The sequence below is a fragment of the Trachemys scripta genome, chromosome 6 (assembly GCF_013100865.1).
Source record: "Trachemys scripta elegans isolate TJP31775 chromosome 6, CAS_Tse_1.0, whole genome shotgun sequence".
NCBI lineage: Eukaryota > Metazoa > Chordata > Testudines > Emydidae > Trachemys > Trachemys scripta.
Window position 1 is genome coordinate 110,323,539 of NC_048303.1, and position 9,023 is coordinate 110,332,561.

A 9,023-nucleotide genomic window follows, 5' to 3' on the forward strand; every position below is an offset into this window, starting at 1 on the left:
ATAACATCATTCAAGTACTCCCACACTCATCTGAATTGGGTTTTATTATCTTTAGTAGAATAATTGTCTTTTTCTAGGACTATCCTTTGCCCAATCAGACTTGAAGAAGGGTACACTCTGTTTCTACTGCAGAGTAAATTTACATGTGACCAGTGCAGTCAAGTGATCATAAAATCATATGACAGAAAAGGACCTTGAGAGGTCATCTAGTCCAGTCCCCTGCACTCATGGCAGGACTAAGTAGTATCTAGACCATCTCTGACTGGTGTTTGTCTAACCTGCTCTTAAAAATTTCCAATGATAGAGATTCCACACCCTTCCTAGGCAATTTATTCCAGTGCTTAACCACCCTGACAGTTAGGACATTTTTCCTAATATCCAACGTAAGGTGCCCTTGCTACAATTTAAGTCCATTACTTTATGAGGTTAACTAGGTTAGGCAGGGTATCATGGGATGGAGACATGCTCTACTCCTCCCTTACTTCCTGTTTAATCAGTGGGAGTCCCTCTGTTCCCTCTCCCCTCAGGGACACAGTTATATAAATCAATAAGGCCCAGATCCACAACGCTGTTTAGACATCTAACTTCCAGGGAAGATAAGAACATAAATACCTTTGTAGATCTGAACTTAAGTTCCTAGCCTCCAATCCTGTGAATAGACTTATTTTTGCTGTATTGAGTAGTCCTGTTACAAAAGCCAGGGTAATTCTCAGGTGAACGAACCCTCTTTTATTTAAGTTTACAAAGGAGACAGGCTGTACTGAAAAGGATATGCAATCTTATAACCCTGTTAACATGACTTACCTTGTAACAAAGCTGCTGTTTGACTGGGTGTTCCCAAAACATCAGTGAACCTCAGATACATTCCCAAAACATTCCAGCACTCAGATACTACAGTGACTGACAGGAGCCATATAAGTATCTGGATAGACAGAACCTGCTGAGGCTTGGCACCAGTGACAAGTCACCTTCCCTTCACCTTTATAAACAGCAAGGTTTTGGTGTGCATCCAGTGGTTCCGCAATGGTGATCTGTGGACCAATGGTAGCCCAAAGAGAACTGGTTGGCTAATATTACATTCCCATGTAAGACACTGCCACAGAGATGTTAGGATGGTGAATGGTTGAGGAGGAGTTCTGACAATGACAAATGGGAGAGGAAGGGATCCACCAACTCAATCTTTAATACAATGTAGTCCCTGGTATGAAAAAGTTGGAGACAGCCTTCTAGCCCTTTTTAAATGTCCTTCATGATGGTTACTTGGGCACTAAATACATATGTTCAGCAGGGACTTTAAGTTCAGATTCCTTGAGTTCAGTTGCAGTTACTTACATAAATCAAAGTGATGTCAGTGAGAAGTGATATCAGGTCATCTCAGTATGGAGGGAAGGCTTGTGCAAAGAGATGTCTTGTATCAAGCTCTGCAAATGGTCAGGCCCGGGCTCCTTATGGTCCCTTCTGATAATGAGTTCCACAATAGAAGGCAAGCAGCTGTCCCAGTTCGTCCTTGATGATGGGGTGGTCTTTCAACTAGCCAGGCTCTGACCCATTTAAAGTGCTTAAAAATTAGATCCAAACCCTTGAACTGGATCCAGAATCAAGTTTGAAACCAGTAGAATAGTAATGTGACGATAAACAGATCTATCTAATATACATTCAGTGATGTGATCAGTTTTATGTTCAGCTGGAAGTCGCACTAGCATAGAAAAGTTCACCTTAGCTCTCTTCCTCCCAGGTGACGTAGTCATCCTGCTATTTGATTATATGGAAGAGGTAATTATTGATATATTTTTTTAATTAAAACCTTCCAACATTTGCCAAGCTCAGTAGCAATAATGTCCCATCTAGGATCACAGTATCTACATCTGACCATGTTCATTGCACTCAAAATGTTGCTCAGCTCTGATACTGACACTTCAAGATTTTTCTGCAGAGCCAGAAGTGGATATGGATCTACTACCAAAAAGCATTTGCAGGATCAGGACCTATCTGTATTGTTCTTAAATATGTGCTTAGCAGGAACCTACAAAGATAAAAGACATTTTCCATTATTCAATACTATTTTGGCTTCTTCTGCAAAAGTCAGCATCCTGCATTTCACTCCTACAAACTAAGCTGAATCACTGCAAGATGCTTTCTTGGCAACTCTCTCTTTAGGGATTTCTCATAAGTCAACGAGCAACACAAGTTTTGTTTAACTGCTCTATTTTTATTTATTTATATTAATTCAATGCATTTAAGGGGCTGCCCAGGCTGGAATGGAAAGAGGATGGTTACACTATCAAATATTTCTCCTGTACGGTGACAAAAAGAAGCTGTCTCTTAACCTGATGGCAATGAAAGACAGAGAATGAATCATTGCTTGAGGAAACCAATTTATTTAGTCAGTCCATGCCACTGTTATTTATTACTTGTCAGCACATGCTGTTAGTTCAATTAAATATAAAAACCTGAAGTTCTCTCCAAGTCCTTCCCCCAACCCCATTTTTAAAAACACACAAACAAGAAAAATGACATGAATCTGCACCGCTAACGCGAAACCCTCTGGGTTTATTGTGCTTCTCTTGTTTTAATTAAGCATTGTTTATTAAACCTTTTGCAGCAAAGGTAAGGGGATTATTAATCTTTTTCACTAGCTGAAGATAAAAGTTTGCAGGGAAAGAGGACATTTATAAAAATACAGTTTAGAGTACCCCACTGAGATTCACTGACAGAAAAAAAATTAAAATGAGGAAGCGAGACAAAGTGTTGATTGCAACACTTTATCAATACAAATACAGAAAGCTGCAAAGACCAAACTGGTCTAGTAAAACATCTCCTCTCTTTTGTGTATAATGGCCTGGGGAATGAAAAACCCTCACTTTTATATGAGGGTGTGTGTTACATATAAAATGAGGGAGAGAGGTAAGCTTCTCTCTCTAGACCCAAATGAGTATGTGTTTCATTACTTCATTTATTCTTGCATATGCCACATTTGTTTAAACACAACAGCAGCAGACCTTGGAATTTATGTTCCCGATGAAGGGATTCACGGTTTGCCTTACTTGCGCAATTAACCTGAAAAATCCTTCTTCATGCTAACTGCAAACCTTGGAGGCCTATAGAAAAGTTGGTATTTGGAGAATAGTGGTTCTCCATCTCTCCCCCCCCAGTGCCATCCCTAACATAAAGGGCTTGCTATTCTAAATTACATTTCTGATCAGGTTTACACCTCTACCGTGTCAAACACTGCCCACTGATTCTTGGGACTGATTACAGCTTTCAATGGTATGCATATATTATACCCCAAACAGCTTTATGAGGCCTGCAGTTTTTCATCCACCATAGATCTCACTTCACCAAGTTCATTCTCTTTGGCCTATTGCTATTTAATGAACAGTAGTGATATTATCTTCCTCTGCGGCAAATGGGAAGGGAGGCGGAGCTGGTGGTCAAGCAGCTCACCGCTCTCCTCCTTTATTGTTTCTGGGTTGGATTGCCATCAGAAAATAATGCTAACCTATGGCTATAGCAAAGCGGATGTGGATTTTCAGACTGGTGTACTGAAAGTATTCTGCTAATTTATTTAATATTGAGGACTCTTATTTAATGAAATCTATAATGAACTAGCAAGCTGGTTTTCTCAAATGCACAGTGATTTTAATATTCTGGTGGTGTACACTCTGTCTAATCGGCACCAAGGACAGGATTCACCAATTTAGGGCACCAGCCCTGCAGTCTGATCCTTGCAAGTGGTCCCTGTTACCACTGCGCAGCTACAATGAATTCAGTGTCTTTCCATGTGGATCATATGGCATGAACAGCCCCAGGTTTACAAATTAGAAAGTAAGAGATGAATAACCGTGGCCACGGCATCACATGTGCTTTGTTAATTTATTTTGACAATTTCATTATGGATAATATGACAGCACGCCAGTAAAATATTCTTAAAACAACAGTCTTAGAAATGAGACCTCTCTGTAATACTTATTCAACCTCTCCTAAGCAGTAGTGGGATGATGCTGTTTTTTTGAAAGAATTATCGAATTTGCAGATAAGCCGAAGAAGGAACTATTGAAGTTCTGCTGTACTTTGAAAGGAAGCAAAAAACCCACACATATTTAAGTTCCCAAGTATTAATGCTGAACATTCTAACTAGTCATTTTCAGTATTAAATAGTTCTACCATATTTCAGTTTGGTATGAAGATGAATTCCTTTAACAAATCAGCTCCTTTAGAAGGAACAATGGCTATGCTGTTATACAAGGTGGTAGGCTGAAAGTTGATCTTTGAATAGAGCTGGTTGGGTCTTGGGACATTTAAAAAGGTTTTACAGAAATTGAAGCTGGAAAAGACTTATGCCTTAGCTGTGGCAGGATGTGTCCTCCAATTAATTTTTCCATTGCTATGTCCAGTCCAGGTTCCATGCATTTCTGCATAGATATTGCCTCAATGCATGGAAAATATATTAACAGATATTTTATCAAATGAACTTGCCTGCACTTTAATAAAGCTGGCTGCTGTATCTCCTTAACAAAGAGGGAGATTTAGGAGCTCCCATTTTAGTGACAACACAATCTAACTATACTGACACTACAAGGATCATCTTGGGGCTAAGAGCCATGGGGTCTCAAGAGACCTGGGCTCTCTTCCCAGATCTGCCACACATTTCATGTGTGATCTTGGGCAAGTCACTTAAGCTCTCTGTGTCTCAGTTCTCTGTTAGGTGGGTATAATGCTATTTCCTGTCTCACTTTTTGTCTATCTAGATTAGAAGTTTTTTCAGGGCAGAGATAGTCTTAGGGCTTCTTTACAGTTTTTGTATTGCTTTAACTATAGTTGTTTGAAACTGGTATAGTTAAAGCAATACAGACCCCTAGTGTGGATGCAATTATACTGCTATAAAAATGCTCGTACCAGTGTACCTTATTCCTATAAATGTAAGGGAATAAGTTATGTCGGTGCAAGGCATCTTTATAGTAATGTAGCTACCTCCACACTGGGAGTTGTGCCGATTTAACTATTTTGGTTTAAAAACATACCTGTAACCTAAATAGTTAAATTTGGTACAAAAACTGTAGGCCAGGTTTTACCATACCCGTATAGGGCATAGCACAATGGGCCTTGATCTCGATTAGGGCCTGCCGGTAATCTAACTGTAATACAAATAAATAAGGAACTCCGGACTCCAGTAGTTAAAGTGTTAAACCCACAGGGGCAAATTTTGCTCTCAGCTAAAACCAGTTTAAATTCAGAGTAACTATATAAAGGTGGGTGATTTACATCACTTTAACAGAGCAGAATTTAGCCTTGTTTACTAGTCCTTTCTTCTGATAGCTCAAATTCACCCACACATCATGAATAAAATTAGGCTGCATGGAGCCACAAAACAGAGGGAACTGCAATTTTATAGAAATAGAAACTTTTACAATCTAAAATAGTTACCAAGAGCAACTCTGCAGGGTCACCAGATGCAAAAATTCAACTTTAAATTTTGACAATAGTCAAGGCAGATCCTATGGAAAGGGACAGACGCTTACCATGCATTTAAAAAAGGGATGGTCTACCATATGAACATGCATTTTTAAACAGAGATGATTACTTGTCCTCTACAGTTTAATAACCATGCAATATTTACAGTTATGCTCTTTGGTTCTTTCCCCCTCTGACTAGAGTCAGTTTGATTAACTAGTATGCAACAAAAACCTTTTTACAGGCTTCAGATTTTTCTTCACCTTTTATGTATCCTGTTTACATATTTTAATATTAATGGCAAGAAAGGACCATAAAACATGAGACTTGACAAAAAAATTGCAGTATTTTAACATTTAAATTTGGCTGTAAATAAGGTAACCATAATAAACTTTTTTTCTCCACATATTGCAGATTGACTTAGCAATAAACATGAAGGTTTATATTACCGTGACTAAACTGCAGGGCTTCATAATCAGTTGTTAATTTGGTATCTGTGCTCCTAAACTCATGTTCATTTTCTTCACGTTTCTGCATCGATGACTTAACCAGTTCATCTCTCCTCCCCACCAAATAATCTGTTGCAAAACTCTCACCTACAATTATTTTACATTCATAAAATGGGCACAATGCTTACCTATGTCAGTGATCTTATAAAGCAAAAGCAATGCTTGTAAAGCTTAGTAGTGCTTATAAAATACTATGTTTGCTATTAGGTTCTGAGTGCAAAACCCACTATTTTTAAAAAAATAAATGGTTTTATTTTTTAAAACCTTAAGATACTTACACCACAGGGGTAAGAATGATATATAGTTCAGCCTTTGTAGTTTGAGCTGTGCTTAGCAATAATGGGCATACATGATCTTTATAGCCCTGAATGATTTCAGACCCAATTAGCTGAGTGACGAGCTGCCCGATCACAGCAGCGAAGAACTGTAGGTTTCCCTTGCTGCTGCTGTTCATGGGAGTTGTAGTCTCTTGAACTGCAGGCAGGGCACCCACAGTCAAAGGGGCCTCCCCCTATAGAAATATTTTCCTGGTTCGCCAGTTTGGTATGATTTGGAGCACAGTGCTTAATATGGCCTTTAACAACCACCACATTATAATGGAAGCATTTTAACCAAGTTATCTATGTGGGTGACCTGCTTTGTGTGTGTGCGCTGCTTTTCTAAATCCTATGAAGTAAACTGATATTAGTCATCAAACCTTTAACACATTGTCATTAATAATAATTATTATTTTGAACAGTGAAAGAGAAAATACCTTAGCACAGATGTATTAAAACAAATTATCCAAGACTATGGTTTCCCAGCATTTTAGGCAAAACATTTCCCTGCAAGAGCAAATACTATAATAAAAAGAAAGCTACAAACAAATCTGAATTGTTCAGTGGAAAGGCCTATAATTTTTCTCTTAAAAATGACATTCTGAAGTGTAATTATTGTTCCCTCTATCAAGTCACCATAAAAAATACATTAAAGCCTCTCACCAGGAATAATTGGTACTTTTGACTCTCTGGGGAGTTGCACCTTTTTATTTATATAATACAAATACAGTCTTGCCAGCAGAGAGAAAAGAGGAACTCCTAGGGCGGCAAAGATTCATTTTAATAAACTATTTCTTTGGTCCTCAGAAAGTTGAGGCAGGGTCTTTCCCTTAATACTGACCAATGTCCAAGCTTCCATCCTACTGGGCTATGATTTTTTTTTTTTTATCCTGAATCAGCTAAGGCTTCCAACTTGCTAATTGAAAAACAATGTAAAATTATTTTAAGAGTATTCCATAAATAATTCAGGACTGTATTTTCCAAACCAATTGCCATACCTTCTAATGTGAAATACTAAAATTATTTTTAAAGAGAAAAACACAAGGAGACATTTAAAAGTGAAATAAAATATGGTCTAGTAAGCATTTAAAATACACTGAATAGTTTAATTGCACAGTGAATAAAGAGAGGATGAATCAATGCAGAAGCCTGTGTAATGCGGCTGATATATATCCCTAAACCATAGCAGCAACAGCTCAGTATCCAAAAAATGAATTAGCCCTTGAGTAATCAATCACATGTGGTCTCTTTTATAATACACAAACAATCAGACAATTATTTCTTTGTAAACATCTTTATTTAATTTTCCTGGAACCCTTCCTCCTCTTTTCCATTTCAAGTTCAATTATTTACCTTCTTTATCACATGCATAGTAAACCTTTTTCTCTGCTGTACCACATTAACAAAAGCTCAGAATATGGGATTTCTTGCTATAGACCTTGAAATAACCACCTTTGAAATTAAAATATCAATACACCATAAACTGAACCCTTAAAGGTGACCTGAAAAACCAATATGAAAATGCAGTTGAACTCAGAAATTAGTGCTTTAATGCCTTCACTAACCAGACAGTGGGAAAACTGAGTCAAGCAGTATTTTAATTTACCATTAAAAAAGGAATCATCCCTGGAACTACTCCTGGCAGTACTTCCTGGTTTGCCAATAACCCAGGATGCATCACTGATACTATGGATTGTGTGTGGAAAGTTGAACCTCATGGACTGAATGCTCTAACCAGTCAGATCATAACGGACTATCTTCAGCATGCATTTCCGAGCTTAAGTCAATTTACATTTTGGCTTTGCAGAGCTCCTCTGAGGTATGCACTACTCAGCGAAGTTTGCTCTGTGAAATAAGCTCTCATGGCTCGACGACCTGGCAGACGTATCCTGGGAGCCATGGGAGTTGCGGCCTGGAAGGAGCCACCCTTCCTGTGGTGAGGATGTGGTTGAAGAGTGCCAGCAGGTAAGGGAGGCTGTGAATCCATAAACATTTGTCAGCACACAAGCTGATGGGGTGCACCTATCAATCTCATCAACAGAATGAACGGTCATGTGATCAACACAGACCACAAGAGATTAACCACTGATATTACCATTCATTTTTCTCCAATTTTAAGAATAAGATGTTTTATTGGTTATATTTTCTGGGCTTTGACAAGCATTGTCAATACTATGGAGAATAGCTGGAAGAGTTAGCAAATGCAAACTAGAAACGGAAGAGCAACAGGAGCAAACACTAAGGATCAAGTTCTCCTGTCAGCTATACTGGTGTAATCTTGCAAGGTATATGCGGCTGCACTAGTATAACTTAAGAGGAGAATGTCCCTACAGGTGAGATGCTCAACTGCCATGCAAAGGGGCATACATGAGGTATTCAATGCCTTAATTATGGGAATTATACATTTACAGCAATAGGAAAACAGATTTTATAGCAAAACGACCTCACCCTCCTGTGACTTTACAGTGTAGGAATTTCCCAGGCACATCTGCTGTCCTTCTGCCATATTTCTTTTCTTCATCTGCAAAGAAATCCCAAATTGCCCCGAAAATAAGATAAAATTACAGCACTAGAGGCTGACTTGGTAAGCAGGATTCTGTGCAGTAATTAATTGGTTAGGTCCATTCTCCCTCACACATACATTCTGATGAACATCCTCCAACTGCTACATATAGTAGATAAAAGTTAGGGTCATCAATATGGTGACTAAACCAGATGCAATTCACTCAGGCCTCTTCTGCCCTTT